At 40.8% G+C, this 20,170-nt stretch overlaps 1 protein-coding gene across 4 annotated transcripts in view; it reads right to left on the bottom strand.

Annotated features, from left to right (window-relative positions):
* Col8a1 (collagen type VIII alpha 1 chain) overlaps positions 1–17,472 on the bottom strand; it is a 124,974-nt gene extending 107,502 nt beyond the window's left edge. For 2 of the 4 annotated variants that reach the window (XM_027412466.2, XM_027412465.2), the window contains exon 1: positions 16,879–17,472. The gene's annotated coding sequence lies outside the window, so the exon portion shown is untranslated. Of the gene's footprint in view, positions 1–6,289; positions 6,415–6,837; positions 6,945–7,078; positions 7,191–16,878 lie in introns of all 4 variants that reach the window. The other 2 variants (XM_027412468.2, XM_027412467.2) reach the window with 2 other exon arrangements.
* Between the last annotated feature and the right edge of the window lie 2,698 nt (positions 17,473–20,170).

Here is a 20,170-nt window from a genome sequence, read left to right as displayed (position 1 = left end):
GACATTTTTCCACTCATGGTCTTCCAAAACCCAGAGTTCAAAGCTTCACTACTACTTTTTTTTTTATGCAGGAGCAAATTAACCACAACACTATTAGAAAAAGACATGAGTCAATGTATTTGGCTCTTTGTTTCTTTGTTGTGTTCTTTGGAAAAGAAAGATTGTAAGGAAGGAAAGAAAGACTCCCTTTACATCTTTTTCTTGAGGGCTGTTTGCTTAAAAAAATAACGACTCTAAACTAGGCCATTATTGGGTTTATGCTGAACATTTCCAAATTTTGAGATAGGAACCAAGTCCATGGGACCCCTGTGAGGCCAGATTTTGTTTTTCTCATTATACAAACAGATAAATTGAGACACTCAATAGTGAGGTAATCTCCATGGTCCCAGCTGGATTCGATGAAGAGAAGAATGAACTCAAGGTTTTGGATTCCAGGTAAGGCCTTTGATCACACTTTTACTGGAAGCTGACAGTGAAGAAGTTAGTAACCTCTTACTACAACCCAGGGAGGTAAGATATGGTAGCTTAGGAGTTCTATTTCACATTATTTATATGCATACGTGTTTCTGTCAGTAGACTCTTCAGGAAATGAGAGTTTGCCTAATTAAAATTTTCTTAATAGCTAACATGTTTAAGAACCCAAAATACTTGTTTTCATGAATTTAAAATACATTCTTTCCTCATTTTAAAATGATGAGACTACATATGTTAAGGAATTCATTCCAGCTGTGATCAGTGATGTCTTCCTACAGTCAGATGACCAGTTGACCCCACAGTGAATCCCACTATGGTTTTGAACTTCTAACCCTAACACTTCTTTTCCCTCTTGCTTTGTGAGGAGGCCTCCACAGTTCTGTCTCCTCTGTCAGCTCACGCTGCTATTACACCTCCATTTCCTTCTTCCAACAGGCCTCAAATCTACTGTGGCCTTTGAACTCAGAAAAGCATGCTAGTTAGAGTTATTTGTCAAGGAAAGATGAATACGTTTAGTGAGGACTTTCTGGATCGATTATGAATATAAATACTAATGACTACTGTCTTGTATTTTCTGGGCACTTTTGATACTTTTGTTATTAAGTATATACTGTAGAGTTGTAATTTTCAGAAAGGAGGGCTCTAGATAAATGAGACACAACGCTAAAATTCAGTTTAGTTCTGAAATGCAGATTTTAGTAATTCAGATTTCCCCATTGACTTATACTCTTCTAATAACCATATATTTATTGATTTCTAACTGTCTGTGACTCAGGACCCCAGGTCTCTCCCTGTTTCAGAGTCATCTCCAGGACAGCAGCATTCACAAAAATGTCTTGGCAACACATTCAAGAGGATCCTAAATTTCCATCCAAAGAACAGGCGATGCAAAGTAGTTTAGCGTTTTGTGTATGTTCATACATGCATGCTGGATGTCTGAAAAGACATGTATCACACTGCTGACTTGTTACCTTTGGGCATCTGTGAAATTGGTGGAGCTGGAATTTACGATCCCTGTCAGTCACTGAGTGAAAAGCTTCTGTAGGACAAGAAAAGGTGTGTTGCAAGAGAACACTGGCCCCAGGCAAGGCTCAGAAAAGTGACTAAATTTTGTTTAAAACACAAAAATGTGACCTTCCCTTTAGAAAAAAATGGTATTTCTCACATCCCTGTGCATTTATTTGTCAAGTGACATGTTATTGATCCCCGTGCCTTTTAGCTAGAAGCAATGGGTGCTCAGGTAAATCAAGCTTTGATGGTATCTGCATGGGTTCAGCAAGCGATGGATGCCCAATAGTTATTTGGTGAAGGAATAAATGAGGTTGAGATTGGAGTCCTAGCCAACCAAATATAGAAAGATTGAACTTGAGGGTAAATTTTGGAAATTCTTAAGGCTCTCTCCTTCCACTTTCTTTAGGAATAAAAACATATTTCATTTTAGCTTGCAATTTTCCTATTCAGGCAATGGATGTCTTAGAGTGGTTCTGTTGGGGGAGCCTGAATCAAGTGATTTCTTGATAATCAACATATGGGGTTAAAGAGGTTAGGGACTTTTAAGCAGAAAAATGAAATTCAAGCAAGGTAGTATTCTTACGTTTAATGCTGCAGTGACTACATAACACGGTTTGGCAAAGTATATTACCATAGAAATGTACAAATTCAGGAATCAGGATACATATGACATGCTGGCAGCCTCAATGAGAATGTCGGAGAGCTTGAAGCATGAATTCCAATAGCCCATGAAAGATCTTAGATGAGCTACCCATGATATAGTTATGTTCTTCTTGACAGTGCTACAGACACACACACACACACACACACACACACACACACACACACACACACACACACACTTCACTTACACGTGTGCACACTTATATATGCATACTATGTATGTGTTTATATGCACATGCAGAAGGTCCACTTTCCAGTTTCCATGGGGAAACTGGAAGACTGAACATTGTGGTGTAGCCCAAGCAAACAAAGAAAAACAAAACAAGAAAACAAACATCTCTAAGTCAAAACAAGGACCAGAAGACCTCCTAAAGACAAAAAACATATATCAGCTCATAAACAGCTAACACTGCATCCATGACCAACTCATGGCAGGATCCTGGAATAGGAATCCAGAATTCACTAAATGAGTGCAAGGAAAAGCTACGTGTAACACTCTTACTGGCAATGTGCTGAAAGCAAGACCTGTGTGTGTGTATCACCATGTTTTCTTTATCCATTCCCTTGTTGGTAGGCTCCATGCTTATCTTTTATTTTAGTTATTGTGAGTAGTGTCGTGAGAATGTGGAATGTGGGTGCAGATAATCTTTGTATACTGACAAATATACTAAATGCCATATATTAGCAAATGTAACTCACACACAGGGAGAGAGAGAGGGGGGGAGGGACAGAGGGAGGAAGGGAAAGAGGGAAAGATCAGTTAGCACACATTGAAGGTTTGTTTTTCAGGGATAAAAATCAACATACAAGAACAACAAAGTCTACATGTTTTTCTATATACCAATTGTAGCATTCCACCCAATGTGGGTCCTGGAAACCTTAGTAGGGCAGTGAGGGACTGAAGGGAATGAAGACACACAGACATACATTCAGAAGAGCTGCCATCAGGTGGGCTGTGAATTTTCTGATGGAGTGGCAATGATCTGGAAACATAGGCTCGTTCTTTACAGACAGCATGGGCAGAGTTAGTGAGAATTGGTAGGAAGTCTGTGTAGGGGAGCAGTCTCAGGTTGTAAATGTGTAAAACATTATAAATGTTTGGGAGGAAAAAAGCTGCAGTTTCTGGTTCTTACAAATACCACCAGTGTTTGCATATCACAAGAGGAAGGGCTTGCTAATTCTGAGCCTGACCTATATGGAGAAGGTTTTTCTGTTCCCATGGGTCTGAGGCATTTGGATCCTTGAGTTGTCTATGCCCAAGTCAACAATACACATTCACTCAGGACTTCCTCGACTCCCCACGACCAACAATAAGTTTCTTTAGAACATTAACAAATTTGCTGAGAAAAAAGTAAAAACAATCCCATTCACAACAGCTTCTACTTCCCCAAATACTTAGAATAAACTTAACTAAGGAAGTGAGAGTCTCCTGCCATGAAAATGGCACAATATTTTTAAAAGAAATTGATGAAGTTAAAAATGAAAAGACGTCCCATGTTCATGCACTGGAAGCATTAATATTGTAAAGATGTTCAAAGTTCCCAAAAGAAATCTATTAGCTGTTTATCTTTCTCCCATTGTTTTTTCATTATGTAGCCTAGGATGACCTCAAACTGGAGATCCTCCAACTGTGGGTCCCTTAGTGCTGGGATTAGAAGTCTGCACCTCTATGTCCAGAAATTTATGCTTTCTGCAAAGTCTTTGCAATTGTGAAATCTTGACCCTTAAAGAGTGCCTGCAGAACATTCGGTTTTCCTGCACTGCAGCTGGTCCTCCCTGAGGTGAAGCTAGTCTTCCCTGCAGTGTAGCTGTTCTTTCCCTCACTGCAGCTGTTCTTGCCTGCACTGCAGCTGTTCTTGCCTGCACTGCAGCTGTTCTTCCCTGAACTGCAGCTGTTCTTCCCCGCACTGCAGCTGTTCTTCCCCGCACTGCAGCTGTTCTTCCCTGCACTGCAGCTGTTCTTCCCTGAACTGCAGCTGGTCTTCCCTGAACTGCAGCTGGTCTCTTCTGCACTGCAGTTGCTCTTTTGTGCTTTCTGGGAACCCTGAAGCATAGATGTAATAGCAAAAGCTCAGCACAGATCAGTAGAAAGACTTCATAGATGAGGTGAGCAAGGGTCCTACTAGAATAGATCACTATTCTAACGATGGTGAGCAATTTATCTCTCTAAGAGTCGTCTGTCTCATGTGTTCAATAGGCAAAAGCTTCTCCACCTATCTAATGAAGAACTAGACACAAAACTTGTGCCATATAGATTGTTTCTCTACAAAGACCAACTATTACTGTCGTTACTATTCACCAATTTCCTTCACATCTAAAAGTTCCCAGGGCAAGATCCATACTAATTCTCTAGCTGATGTGGTGGCAAGAAATTTATTTCATAAATACAAAACACCAAATATCTCTAAAACATTTGTTCTGAGAGAAAAAAATCAGGCTTTTTTCTTTTGTCACTGGTCCCTGTTTGAAGATGAAAATTTTATTTATTATGTTTTCAAATGTGACTTAAGCACATGGTGAGTCTTTTATAGCTCAATATTAAAAGCTTACAAATTAAATGTTACTGCTATCCTTACCATTGCCAGTACAGCTTGCTTATGCTACAGTTTGTAAACATTTTACAAGGCAGGGGGGAAAGTACACACCCATAATTATTTCTTGATGTCAGCTGGTTCATAATACCAGGATAAATTCTTTTCTTTTATTATTTTAGAAAAGTTTTCATTGACGGTTTTCACAATCATTCCAAATAAACTGACCTCTGAATGGAAAAGATACAGCTGATTGCCTGGCTTCTCCAGTGGCTCTTTAACCCTGCCCTGAGCTTTGCTGAATCACATATAGGGTGGTCAGCATCTGATACTGTTAAACACCTTTATAAGCTTCAGCTATTAGAGATTCATTTATATGTAGTTTCTGAAAGTTATTAATAACTCAGAATCTATTTGCCGCCAGACAGCTTGATCAGTTTGCACTTGGCTTTGCCCAAAACAGTTTGTATTGCATGGCTGGTGTGTTGGCATGACAGATTCCTGAAGGGCCCTCCGTGAGCCAGAAAGTGCCAGAGCACATCATTGCCAAATTCCAAAGACACGTTACCTCCTCTGCCCTTCGGGCTTTGGGAAAACCTATGAAAAGAAACGGCTTTCCTTCAGGAGGTGGTGAGGTCTCAGAAAGTGAAGAAATGCTATCCTTATCAGTTAGCTATCCCTATTTCAGACATCCAAGGTCAGTCATTCTCTTCAGAAAGGGTCATGTTGAAGACTGAAGTAGTTTCGTACTTCAGTAGGTATTAAAATTACTCTTGTCCCACAAAGGGAGAGGAGATGAAGTTAGGAGAGGGCATTGGGATATCCTCATTCAGTTTAACTTACTCCACATCTCATTTTGTCATTTTGTTTGTGTAGGACACAACATTGTTAAATTATAGAAGTGGAGTTTTTGATGAGAGTTATTGACACACCCAGGAATCAAGCAATATTTAACCAACATTACTGCAGTCACAGTTATTCACTACAAGTGAAAAAAGCATGTCATTTAGTTCTTATCTCCACAGTGTTTACTCTCATGAAAGACATGCTTATTCTTATGAAAGACTTCATGCCATAAGAAGACATCAAAAATGAAATATTCTGTGCTTTTTGACACAGTAATCACTAGTCACAGTGGCTACTAAATTTACAATTAGAGACATTGTTTAGTTTGCTTTTTATTGCTGTGGTAAAGGCTCTGACCAAAAGCAACTTGGGAAAAATAGTTTGTTTGGCTTACCTGTCATCATTCATTGACAGAAACCAAGATGAGAACTCAAACAGGACAGGAACCTAGGGGCAGGACCTGAAGCAGAGATCCTGGAGAAAGGCTACTTACTGGTGTGTTCCTCTTGGTTTGCTCAGGTTGCTGTTTTATACACTTCAGGACATCCTGCCCAATGATAACACCATCCACAATGGACTGGGCCCTCCCATCTCAATTTTTAATCAAGAAAACATCCCACAAACATCCCTGCAGGATAATATATTGGAAGTACTTTTTCAACTGAGATTCCCTCTTCTCAGTTGACTTCAATTTTTGCCAAGTTGACAAAACAAAACGAAATGAAAACAACCCAAGTAGAGAATTAAAGGAAATAATTCAATACCTTGAGGTTAGGTGCATTTCAAGTGTGTAGCAGTCGTATCTGAGTGGTGTCTACTACATTGGACAGCTCAGAAGTAGATTTCTACCATTGCAGAACTTCTGTCAAACGTCCCTGACAAAACTGTGCTGAGGAAACATGTTATGGACATTTGTAGTAACTGTCAGTTGAGAACCAGAAAAGAGGAATGTAAATAAAAATATGTAGGAAGGCCTTAACTAATAAGATGAAGACATAAGACTGTGTTGACAGATAAAAATGAGATCTTTATATTCTTTTTAGTAAAGAAAACAAAAAGAAATATTGAAAAAAACTCAGACCATCTGGTTTAATTCAAATTCTTGCTAGAAACTTATGAGGGATGGGGTGGGATGAGAGGATAAATAAGATGAAAGACTTAACTGTCAAGGCCTTTGTGGGATGGGAAGCAGTTTCCGTCTTGCCTATAAGTATTCTGATTATATCAAAGTTTCAAAGACTCAAACTACTTACATCTTTTTAGGACATCCCACAAGGATAGAAAAATGTATATCTAGAGGCTTGTCACTCACCTCTCAGCTCACCTTCTTACTCCTTTCTGAGTCTTTATTTCCCTTATGTTTGAGTTCTCTCTTATGGCATACAGTGAGGGTGCAGAGATTAATTAGACATAAATTCTCTGCAGAGAGAGAGAGGCATAAATGGGGATCAGAATTACAAACTGATAATGAGCTGTGATGCCAGGCTATGTACATAGTACTAAAGAGCATGGAGAGGTGCACAGGGCAACCCCAGTAGAAAATAATTCAATACCTTGAGGTTAGGTGCATTTCAATTGTGTAGTAGTCGTATCTGGCTGCAGACATGTTTGGTTTGCATAGAGAAGACATGCAACTTGAATCTTGGAAAGGCAGTATAAATTATCCTAATCAATGAAGTGAAGGAACACTTCAATTACAAAATGGGGTTGAAAAACAAAAGCAAATTCAGTATAGCAGAGCTTGAGCATGGGGAAAGATCTTAGATGGTGTCTCCCTGTTTCTTTTGTGGATCACAAAGGAAGAGCATGGTGTACCCTGTTGTCCATAGCATTCTATCTATAGGCAGAACGTCAGGGAAAGCTACCATTTGTCTAGATAACTTAAATGGCATGGAGAATCATCTCTGTGGTCTTGACTTTCACCATCTGGTTATGGATTATAGTAAAAGTAGCTCCAGGGAAAATGATCTGGGAACACACTCAAGTTGATTGAACATGTGAAAGTGCTTTTGTTGTGGTCTGTTTCTCATATAATCTTATGACTTTCTATTGTCTTAAAAGTGACATGTTAGACTCTCCTTAGCAGAGTGATGACTACAGATGACCTGTAGTCAATCACATGGAGAGAATGGTGGAGAAAATTTAGCTCTCCAAAATTACCCCAGGGAGAAATAATTGTTTTTTCTCCTCCTCTTTTTCCTTTTTAATTACAAAACCCTTACTTTTTTGGCTCTGGAATTGCAGCATGTTTTTAGAGAAAAATTACAAAAAAGAAAAATAAATTAAAATCTCAGTCTTATACAAGAAACAGAGCCAGTCAGCAATGTCTAGGAACAGAGCCGCTGGAATGCTCTCACTTTATGAGTCAGAGGCACTGTTCCAGGGTGCAGGGGATTCTCTCTCCCTTTGAGGACAGGGCTTCTTAAGAGGCAACAAGGAGAAGCAGGCCAGATAGGCTTTGCAGTGGGACCTATGTGGTCATACTGACTGCAGTGCAGCATCTTGCTTTGCTAGATAACTTAGAGCAAGATCATCTATTCTTTTATTCTTTTTTTTTTTTTTTTTTGAGACAAGGATCCTCTGTGTAGCTCTGTCTATCTAGGGCTCACTTTGTAGATGAGGTTGGCCTTGAACTCAGAGATCTATCAACCTCTGCCTCCTGAGTGCTAGGATTAAAGGTATGCATCACCACACCTGACCATGAAATATCTGTTCTTATAACTGTGAATGATGGGTTTGCTCTTTCTTTTCTCTTGGATGACTGAGTTACTTACCTGCTTGATGAAAGGGTGCTTAATTGCCATGTTTGCGGATACTGGCCTCTATATGCTAACTTTGTGAGGGGCAAGAGAATTCCTAAAGCCCCAAGAGTTTACGAGGTGGAAAGTCTGAGTGTCTTACATAAACTCAGTAGTCCCATAAATAGTAAGTTGTACTTGAATATCAATGTGTATTTTTTAATTGTTAAAATTAGTTCCCTATTGATAGTAGGAGGCAAATGAAGAGAGTAAATGTGACTAATGACTTCAGATGATGAGAAAGATGAGACAGACTGTCAGCTCAGAAATTACTGAACTATTTTACAGAAGTATGTAAAATATTTAAGTGCCTTGGTTACGAAGCTCATCACTCACCATCCGCTATGCCTCTGTAATAAAATATAGAGTAATGACAATGAAGGAAGAGGGAAGAGACAGTCTCAATATATCCAGGACTTTAATTTTAGTAGGAATAATAGCAAGATAGGAAACTAGAGGAAGAGGGAGGGCTGGAGGAAGGAAAAGAGGGAAAGAGGGAGAGAAGAAGGGAGGGGAAAAGTGCACACGAGAGCAAGAGCATAAATAACTTTAGCATTTACCCTATTGTGATTAATTTATTATGAGGAACTGATGCCCGGGACAAGGTGTATGCCTTTTGTTCTCCTAGAAATTTACCATCCTGGCATGGTTCCTTACTCATGCCTTTTAAAGGCATACCTACTCAGTGTATATTACTCAATAAAAAGTAATACTGCCAATACCATATGGCAGCAGATCTTAAAATAATGAAGTAGGAAGTGGTCGCCAAACTATCACCAAACTCTTCTGTAGAATACTAAAACCCATGTATTTATTGTATTTAACATACAATAAATCAGTTTCAGAAAATAATTGCTGATTTAAAGTAGAACATACTCAAGATCAAAAATCAATTAAATGCCTATTTATGCTCCTTGTAGCAATTATTTAAAATTCACTTTAGAAAGTGTGGAGGAAAAGAGATACAAATTTTATATATTAGTCATTAATTTATATTTTATTATAATTCTCTCTCTCTCTCTCTCTCTCTCTCTCTCTGTGTGTGTGTGTGTGTGTGTGTGTGTGTGTGTGTGTGTGTGTACATGACACAAGCTTTATGTAGAGGTCAGAAGACAACTTTTGGGAGTTCATTTTCTCCTTCCAACATGTGGTTCCTGGGGACTGAACTCAGGTATTTGGTCTTTGTGCCAGGGGCTTTGACTCTATGAGCTGTCTCTCTGTCTCAACAGTTATTGAGCCCCACACATCCTTCTCTAGTTAAAATACAATTTTTAAAATCACATTCTTGTGGGAGTCCCCTTTAGCAGGTGATTAAACATCACTGGCTAAGTATACAGGCTTTTTGAAACCCTTTAAACTATAACTTAATTATTCATCATTTTTCTCTTTCCACTTATCCTTGGCCTTGTTGGACTTTTCGATACAGGTGGCATTTTCCTCTGTATTCTAAGAAATAAGAATACTCTTGCTTTGTCTTAAAAGAGCACAAACCTATTTGAAAGTCTATCTCATGTTGACTGGCTCTCTGTAAATGTCACAATCCATTCCCAGGTGCTATGTATGCATAAATAGCTCCAGCTATCTGTGGTCTAGTAGCAGCACTCCTTCAATACCTTGGGAGACCCCATGCACTTCTAAACAACAGCAGGATTGTTTGAGAAGTCTCCTTTTGAAGATAAATAAACAAAGCATAGAGATGTTAGTGGTTTGCACTGAGCTCCAGAGAGTCAAGGTGGTTTAGGGATTCAAATACTGAGGAGTGTCTGGAAAGGTGTGCTCTCAAGTCACACACATACGAGTTTCATAGCTTCATCTCTGGTGACATCATACATAGACTTAGCAAGAGGATTATTCTGCTTTCCTGCAGATGTCATAATTTTTACAAGCAAGCAGCCTCTCTATGGTGTGCCAAGGATTTTAACACCCCCCCCCCCCCGTCCTAATTGATCTTTATCCCCCAAAGGGTTCTGAATTATGCAAGTGTCTCAAGTCTTAACAAGCCATCTCCCCACAGCTGTGCAATGGAAATGTTCAACAAGGCATCCACTTCAGTCTAGGCAAGACCTTGGCTGCTCCCTGGGGAGATCCAGATGCAGGGGAGTGGTTCTGGGGTATCTTGGTTGGAGACGCTTGGCTGGCCTATTTTTGTCTTTTCTCTCCCAACTCCCTTGTTGCAGAGTGGGTCTAGGCATGGCACCTCTTCTACCCTCCCTGCTTGTCTCTCATTGATCATCAACTGTGGCGTTTGTTTATTACTGAACTGAGCATTTAGATTTAGTCTTGGCTGGTGGTGGCCTTGGAAAGAACATTTCCTAAGACTGTGTTGGTTTTCCTTCAAATAAACTTCTGCAAGCCTGGACATTTCTGGCATTGCTGAGAAGTGAGTGATTTATTCTTAGAGGCTTAAATTTGGTTTAAAAAAAAAAGAAAAGAAAACTAACAATGCAAAGGACATTCTAGCCACTGGTTACAGTGGATTCTTAACTCTGCTTTTTTTTTTTTTTTTTTTTTTTAATCAAAAAAACTTAACTCTTAAGGTCCTCTCTGCCCACAAATATGTTTTTTTAGACCGTCAGCATACTGGCTCCCCCTACTGGTAAGCAGCTCCCCCACCTACCCATTGGGCAATGAAGGATTGTAATAAACTGAACTGGGAGACTGGGCATGCCACTTTTAAAGTAGGAGTTGAGGATCCAGTAGGATATTTTACCAAAGACCCCCTTTCTTCTCTCATTCTTCCAATTTTGGCTATCTAAGTCACAGATTCTTAGCTCCACCTAGTGTCTCTCTCCCTTACTTCTTGGCCTTATTTTATGTCAGCCCATACAAACAACAAAGAAACAACAGCAGCAATTTGGGATGACATTGTTAACATCATGTCTCTAGACTTTAAGACTGGGCAAACACAAAATAGATAGCTATATAAAAATATGGCAATGTACAGCTATCACTTTGAATTTATGAAGCAAGTTTAGACTTATTATTAGAGGGTATAAGCTAATGGGAGGAAAATTAAAGGGATATTGGCTTGCAAATGTGTTCCAGCTATCTCATCCACATGTTCTTTGCCTAGCTCTTAAGATTTGAGGTCATCTCAGAGAACTGAAGGCAGCTGAGACTTAACTCCTCTGTCGTCAGGGAGAAAAGTTTTGGAAAACCAGCACTAGTTAGCTCAATTATTCACTGACATACATTTCCAGAAAAAACAGCTGTTTTATCTAGTTACCAGAAGGAACCGGAGAAGCTACTCAACAAATTCCAAAAGCTGACATCCACACCCAGGCCTATTCAGTTAGAGCACATGAAATGATTCATTGTAGTCTCAGTACTTCAATGACCCAATGACTAAATAACCTGTGACATAAACACATCAATGGAGTGCACGAGAGAGGCAGTCTTCAAAAGAGACTTAAAGGAATGTTTGTACAATGTTTAAACTTTGGCTGTAGATTTTTAACATACAATAAATCAGTTTCAGAAAATAATTGCTGTTTCAAAGACAGGCAAATAGTTGCCAGGCATGCTCACAGTTAACTGAAGACATATCTGGGGTAACATCTGTCCACTGATTCAGTGTGAATTGTTTCTAGGAAGTGACACAAGAATGTTCTTTTCTGTCTTCGTAGTGTTGTTTGGTGGGGTATGTGTTACTAATAATTGTATTATCTCAGCAGAGAAAATTTTGATGTCTTGACACCCACTAAGTTACTACCCTGGGTCAGAGTTATATCTAAAGTGAGGTCAAATCAGGCTCTTTACCCAGTTGATGCCAAAGGTAAACAAGAGGCCTGCAAGTCTTCTCAACCCGTGTGACCAGGCCTCAAATGGTAGAGACAGTTTATCTCCTAGAGGGACTGGACAGACAGTCACAGGAGTCTGTAATGCAGTTTTCCAAATTGCTCTGGGGTTTCCCCCTCTTCCATACATACCAGAAGTGTGAACTCTTGGGGCTGTGCCATTCTCTCACTATGCTTTTAGCTCCTGTATTTTTCCTTTTGTCTCCACACACTTCAGGCCTGTACCCTTTCATCAGTGTGTATCCATGGTTTCTCTGATTGTCTATTGTGTGTATTTGCCTTTCCTCTCTTTAAAGAATTACAGAACCATTGTCTTTACAGATTACAGACATTACATTGTCTTCTTGGAGTGTATGAAGAATATACTGCAAATAATTACTTAATATTCTTTTTCCACATTAATATTGAAAGTAAATCTTAAACATGCTACAGAAATATAATTCTAGAGCTCAGGTAAAGGTAGGAAAAATTACCCAGTCCTGCAGGCAAGGCGACATCCCAGGCATCCATGAGGTTAAGTGGGATCTTCTATACTTCATATGTAAGAGGGAATTCTAAACTTGATACATTTGAGTATCTATGTATCCCTAAGACTACTTATAGGTCTTTTATTGGAGTTGAAAATAATGGATATTGTCTGCTTAACTTTTTTTCTGTCTTCATCTACTCCCCGACTCAACACAGATTTACCAACCAGCTACTGTATTTCAGAATCTGTCATGGAAAATGGCAGTGAAGGTCCTCGAGGGGTTAATGATCAGTAATGTCAAAGATTTCATAGGGCTTATTGCATATTTCTTAGACACATTCTTCAGTAAAGCTATAGCTGTATCCCAAACTGCCCTCCATCTGAGAGCCCCATGTTAAGATTTTTAAGGCAGAACTGGCTAAGGAGTTTGGCCACTTGCCCTTCAGCTGTGCGACACTCATCTGGGTGACCTAGTGAATGACACCAACCTTTCTGACTTTTTCCATCTCTAAAATGAACTTTTAGTTAAAATTAGCCCAAAGTCCCTTCCAGGAATTATATTTTGCTTTGTCTGGGTCCTTCATGAAGCTTCCAGAAGTTTGAACTTACTGCACAAATAAAAGTTCTCAGATAACTCACCTCAAATAATTTACTGGAGGCTAGGAGAAATTCTTGATGGCTTTTCATCCATGCATATGAATTGAAGTTTAGGAAACTATAAAACTTTCTGATTTGGTAGAGTGAATATTTATTGTCTCTTTAAAAGAAGTGTGAAGAGACTCACAGTAATGAGAAAAACCACAAGAATGAGTATTACTCCAAAAGCTCCTTCCACCAAAAAACAACAACAACAAAAAAAAAAAAAAACAAAAAAAAAACAAAAAACAAAAAACAAAAAAAACAATGCCAGTGACACCCGGGGACTGTGACTGCAGCTGCAGACCCCCAAGGAAGCTGCATGAAGGACAGATGGCAGTTTTTGTTTTCCAGGAAGAATGATGGAAGTGAGCCCTGAGTAAACAGAGGACCTTGACAGTCATCATCAGGTGTAATCCAACACTTTATATGAGCCCCGTCAGTAGCTTCATCATCGGCACCAGTGCCAACTGAGACATTAGCACTTATTATTTCCCATCCCCCCACTAGACTCCTTAAGTAGTGAAAGATCAGCTAGCACAATGCTAAGAGGAAGATTCTCTAAATTCCAAAGGCATTCACTGTTCTCTTAACTCTTCTGATCCTTTACTTTTACCCAACAGTTAGAACAGTTCATTTTGCAAGGCTGTTCTCAAACCTCAAGACCGATCCGTACCTTCTTTAAATCATGCACACGTATGGGTGTGGAAAATACCTTCCACAGGGTTACCTGGAGAAGCAGAGACCGGAAGTCTGAGTCGTTCTTTGAGTTGCCATACCAAGGAAGAGGAATAAATGATACCCCTAACTTGGAAGTCCTCGCACAACACCGTCCCCTTCAGGAGAGTTAGGGTTCATCTTGTAGATGTTCCCAACGGAAGATAAAATCATGGTTTTGATATGCACAGCACAACTTTAGAAACCAGAACTGTTAATATTCCTGTGAGTCTCAAGTGAGCACACCTGAAATCATTTCAGGTTTTAGAACCACTCATGAGAAAGATAGCAGAGATGGCGCTTAAGTTATTAATGCCAGTGTCCTTATTGACTAGAAAAGACACTTCAAACAGAAGCTCAAGAACTGACCCTCTGCTCTTCTTCAGCCTCTGAAACTGTGCATAAATTAGAGCTCATGTTTGATAGCAGTCCTCGTAGTGGATGTCTGTCATTCTGTCAGTTTCCCTCTCAATTCTGGTTGATTTTGTTTTTTTTTGTCCTTTAGTCTTCTCTTTTGAAATTAAAATAAAGTAACATACACTTGCTGATCCTGCTGATACTTTATTTATTCATCAACAGAAATAGATATCTAAAATGTGAGTTTCTCCAAGTGTGTCAGGCCCTCAAAATCTGAAGCACACCTTTTGGGTGTCTCTGGTCAAGGAGACACCTACTCTTGTTTTCTTTTAAGAAGCTGTCTATCGCTTGCTGTAATGGCATGGGCTGGGTATGGCCACACACAGAAAGAGGAGATGTGGGTTGTCCTTCGACACTCTGTCCAGGGGGGTGATATTAGGATAACTAAATGACATCTTGCTACTGATTTTTCTAAATTCATAACAAGGGAAGTGCTGGTTGACTTGGTAAGTACCTTCTGGAAGTGCCCCCTAGGGAGGTTAGATCATGAACAGTCTAAGACAATGTCACCTACTCAGTTCAGGGGATTGATCCTCATGGCACACAGGGAAGGAGGTTACTGTTCAATTGTTCATAAATGGTCTGCCCAGACTGTCAGGAAGAGCTGAAGCAAACCTTCAGAAAACAATTATAACCCTCAAATATAGCCTTAACAGAGTTCTGTAACGTAAGCTTTTGCCCCTTAGAGCAGACAACTTCGATGAATGAGACAGGAGGGGGAAAGCAGTATCTTTTTATGCTGATGGTGCTGGGCAGGAGTCAAAGGAGGAACTAACTTCAATGTACCAAACACTTGGTTTGGCCTTGTTTCATACCTTTATCTTGTCATGGCTGATTACTCAAGTTACATATAAAGCAAGCAGACTGCACTGTGGCTGGAGGTAAAGGTATTTTAATACGCGCAGGTCACATATTATCTTGGCCAATAGTAATTTTATATCATTTTCTTAAAGGAAACTACACTCTTTGCAATATTTTTCCACTGGAGGGAAAAAAAAAAAACTGTAACATGACAGAACTCTCCACATGTAACTCTTTCACTAGAATAATTGTATTGAATCCCTTTTGTCCTAAGCAGTTTTAAATATTTTTTGTTATTTCTTTTGATAGCTGGAAGATAAGGAGAATGTTGAGAAAGACCCAAGACATATGTCTACTTTATTTCATAGGGAGACCTTTTTATAATTGTAGTGAAATTTTCCTTCCCCTGTAAAACAACACACAACCAACAGACATGAAAACATAAACAGTTCTCTCCCTTTAAGAACCTTAAGGGCTAAAATATTGGGCTGGTTTCCTGACTGGCGGCAGGGCTTGCCTCCTCCGAGTGCAGCCTTCTGTAGTTCCCCAGATGGAACACTTGAAGAGGGCTTTACTCCACATGACAACATTCATCCCACAAAAACCACAGAGTGTGGTGGCAAACTTCATGGCCCAAGAGGCTGGGTTTTACAGAGAAGTAGCTGTCTGGTTTCTTTTGCTCCTCTCACAGGTGCACAGCACTCTGGAAGAATAACAGATCAATTCCCATCCAGCCCACCCACCCATCACCTCCACCACGAACCCACCCACACACCCAAGGTCTTTTCCCCACTGGAGAGCTCTGGGAGAGTAGTCAGTCACTAATCAGATTTTCATTTGCTAGAGGAGGGCAAAGGGGATGATGAGGGTGAAAACCTCCATTCCAGGTCTGGCTGGCTGATCTCTCTAAACATCAGTCTGTTATGGAAGAACTGTGTAATCTGGCTTGCACGCTTCTCTGCATGCAACATATTGAAACACTTTACGTTTGAGGTGTGCATAACCATCACAGCATAACCATCACAGAGGTCTATAATATACTTTCTTAGTCTCAACACATGTCTCACTTTGGGATGTAGTGGAAAGGTAGCCCAGCAATGCCCCATCCCGCCCCAGCTTGTAAACTAGGATTTGTTCTTTCTCACCTACCAGCCTGATTACTGCCCCAGGGAAAGGGCATCGATAGGTTCACATCATTTTTTCCAAGCAGTTAAACCTGCAAAGATACTTCTTAACTGACCCACAGCAGAAGCTGTCGTGGGGGTTTGAAAAACATCACAAAATCGTCAGCGGACCTTTTGGCTGTGCTATTTTTAGAGAACTAATTGTACTGCTTTAAAGTGCATTTTTGACAATGGGACAGTTTTCCCTGCCTCTACTGACATGTGAAATATTTACAATTAAAAACACAAGCATAGCACCGCAAATAGATACATCTAACCTCAGCAACAGGCAGATCAGGGAGGCGAGGGAGAGGGGGGTGATTTTAAAAAAGAGAAAAGATTTTTGTAATAAAAATGCTGTTGTTTCTGCCAAAGAGGAATTTTCATTTTACTGTTCAAACAGAAGTTTGTTTTCAAACCAGTTGCTAGTTAAGAAACTCACTCACTGTTCATCCCAGCATCCTTATGAATCAGGTCTTAGCGTGTTGACCAGAAGGGACTCACTCTGGGCAGCGAGCCCCTGTAGGTCAGCTGCTCCGGGAAGGGTTATCTTACCTTGAGCGCCTAAGATCTGGGAGACAGGGACTCGGGCTCCCACGGAGAGGACCAAGGAAGGTCTCTGATCCTCTGTGCTCTGTGGGTAACTTGCACTTGGCTTTTATGGACAGGTGGGCGGAGCTGCTCCTCACAGTAGGTGGGCAGGGATTGAGCCCGGCGGCCGGCAGCCGGCCCGCTGCCCCCGTGGAGCCGGACACTTGTCTGGGGAGGGGCAGAGAGGCTAGAACCCGGAGCTTGGGGCGGGGGAGAGCCAAGAACGCGGGAGGGCGGAGACCGGAGTGGAAACAGAGGTGGGAGAGAAGTAGAGAAAGGCAGAGATCACAGAAGGGGAAGGTTGGGGAGGAAATGAATGGGGTTTGGGGACTGGGAGCCAAAGTAGCAGTAGAGGAGAGACATGGGGATCTGGTTCTGAAAGATGAGATGGGTACTGGATTGTTTTCCGGGTTTGCGTGACATTTTTGGCGGGGAGAGGAACCGTGGGCGACTGTCACCAATTAAGGTGTTTTCCCTGTGATCAAAAAGCCAAGTAACTACGCAAGAGAACTGAAGGGTTCGGAAGCCAGGCAGATGGGGGGTGGCAGGGGCAGACTGGACGTGCCGGATGCGCCCAGACAGAAGTGGGCGGGGATCGGCCCCGGGAGCCCTGGGCGCCCAGCTCCTGGGAGCTGGCTGCTGCAGCCCGGCCCACCCCTCCTCTCCTGCCAGGCTCCTTCGACAGAAAGTTCTAAGTGTGCAGCATCCAGGCGGCTCCGGAGGCTGGCGCAGCTGTGAGGTCCATCTGTGGAGACAGCTCCGCACCAGCTCGTCCGTTCATCATCTGCTTATGTAACACAGGATGCCAGGGCTCGCTGTCCTCTGGTTATTCTCAGTATTAACAAAACAAAACAAAACAAAACAAAACAACAACAACAACAAAAACTTTCCTAGCTAGTCATTGAAAAATGTCCGGGGGTCATAGCTCCTTCTTGGCTTGTAGGCATTGAGAGGATTAACCAACAAGCGCGAAGGGTCATGCTGAAGTTATTAAGAAATGTATTCAGAGAAAGAAAAACAAGGTCCTTTCTCTGCTGAGTGGTGACTCACTTCCCAGCCCAAGCACGATTTTTGCCACCAAAGGAATCAAAGCACTTAAAAGGGAATTTGAGACTTAGACGCAGGGATATGAGGGAGCAGGGAGAAGAGCCGTCTGATAGTTAGCCTGGGAGAACCTACACACATATATGCCACCAGTTTTCACCCGGGTTCCAAGAGGAAGGATCTGTCCCATGCTGTGCTGTTTTCTAGTGAGATCAAGATAGCAAGGGGATGGATGAACCACAGCTAAGGAGTTTGTAAACACCTGCACTCCTCTATGTATTGGGAGCCTGATTATGGTTCTGAGGGCCTCTCCACGAATTGTAGATTATTCTAAAGGATCCTCCCTCAGCCTCTCCTCTCAGGGTGCCCATGGACCACTCGCCCTGCAGTCTTCCTCCCCCGGGTGTGAAAACAAAACAAAACAACACTAAAAAAATGGCTTTGGACTTAACCATATGATTCTGAGAGGCAAAAATCTCCTCTCCATTAAGAGCCTAGTAAAGGTCCACAGTGTAAGAAAGAATTTTAAAAGAATCTATTAAGAAAATACCGGTGCGTGCCACTGGGATAATAATAATACCTGCCGCCACATGTGCTAAGTTTACACTGGACTTAGGTTTTCACAGACTCATTCCCATCTGTCTGCCTGGAGAGCCCAAAGCCTCAAGTGATGATTCCTTTGTAAGAATTCCAAGCTCAGCTCAACTGGATATTCTTTGATGCGATTCAAAGGAAGAGGACGATCGAGGGTTCAAGAAAAGAAAACAACTTCAGTTCTCATCAAGATACAAATCATATATACATGTTCACCAATCACATATATATATATGTATATATATATACATATATATATATCACCAAATCATATATATACGTTCATCCATCAAGCTTGTCACATCGTTTGCTTGCCTTGGTATTTATAATATTTTAGTTCCTGAACCTCCTATTCAGCTTTATTTAGGAAACCCTTTGGTTGCAACAAGCTATACCTACTGGTTTAGTAGCTGGCAAAACATAAATGCTCAGTAAATGTCACCTGAATTAATTAAATAAACTATTCTAATGAGCATGGATGAAAGGACAATAAGCAGTAGTTGTACACTTAATGAATGAGTGGGTGAATGAATGAATGGATGAATGAAGAATGAGAAATCTAAGCTATCACATGAACTCTTTTGTCCACTTGGTGTTGAGTTGTTACCTCTCTTTTCTTTCATGATTTCAACCTTTCTCCCTAAATCACGTATCTTTTAGGGATGGGTCCAAATCTATTAAGTGAAGTCCACGAAATGAGTGATGTTTGTTTGTTACCAGAACTGGAATGAAGACTACATGATCTGTTCTGGGGCTGAACCATGAAACCAAAAATGATTTTTACAGGCATGGCATCACTTCTTAGAAACCTGTAATTTAGTAAGAAAATGTATTCCAAGCAAACAAAAGGGGCACTAGAGGAGGGTCTAGGTGATCAAATGTATTAGCAAACATTCGCCCAGGATTATAGAAAGTAATCCTTTAATGCCTCTCACACATTCCAGTTCCATGGCATAGTTGTAAGAAATAAGGTGGTGTGTGTGTGTGGGGGGGGGAATGACAAGAAAAACACATCTAAAGAGAAGGCAATTTACAGCTGCAGGCTGGAGTTTTCTTTTTTCATCCTTAACCCCATTATTTTGAACCTGAATATCCAGCCAGCATAGCAAAGGCAGCCCTTTCATTTTGTGTGGATGGTGCCAACGATTAGTTCATTTCTCCAGTTCACGCTTGCCCGGATCTGATTCGGTAGCAGATCTGGACAACAAGCTGTGCATCCAGGAGTGGATCTTAGTGCAGACTCTCGGAGCACTTTTCCTCGAATCTCTCCAAAGGGACTGAGGCTTGAAATGGGCTCCTTGGCGAAAGCATTCAATGACAACATGCTAAATGCCCTGGAATTGCTTTCACGTGATATACTAACAGCTATACCTGATTACCTTATTTCCAAGCGCTTGGTGAATATAAGTCTTTTCTGATGTGTTGTGTGTGAGGTTAATTTATGATCAATCAAATCTATCTATCATCTATCTATCTATCTATCTATCTATCTATCTATCTATCTATCTTAAGAATGGACATCTGGCAGTGTGAGGGATTTAAAGCAAAGGAAAACGGGAGTGTAGGTTTGTTTTCACAGAGAAGACAAAACATGCACTCCTGGCAGTTGAGCAGTAGA

This window comes from Cricetulus griseus, chromosome 4, assembly GCF_003668045.3.
Source record: "Cricetulus griseus strain 17A/GY chromosome 4, alternate assembly CriGri-PICRH-1.0, whole genome shotgun sequence".
NCBI lineage: Eukaryota > Metazoa > Chordata > Mammalia > Rodentia > Cricetidae > Cricetulus > Cricetulus griseus.
The sequence above is the reverse complement of the archived record's forward strand: the minus strand, read 5'-3'. Positions and strand labels throughout refer to the sequence as shown.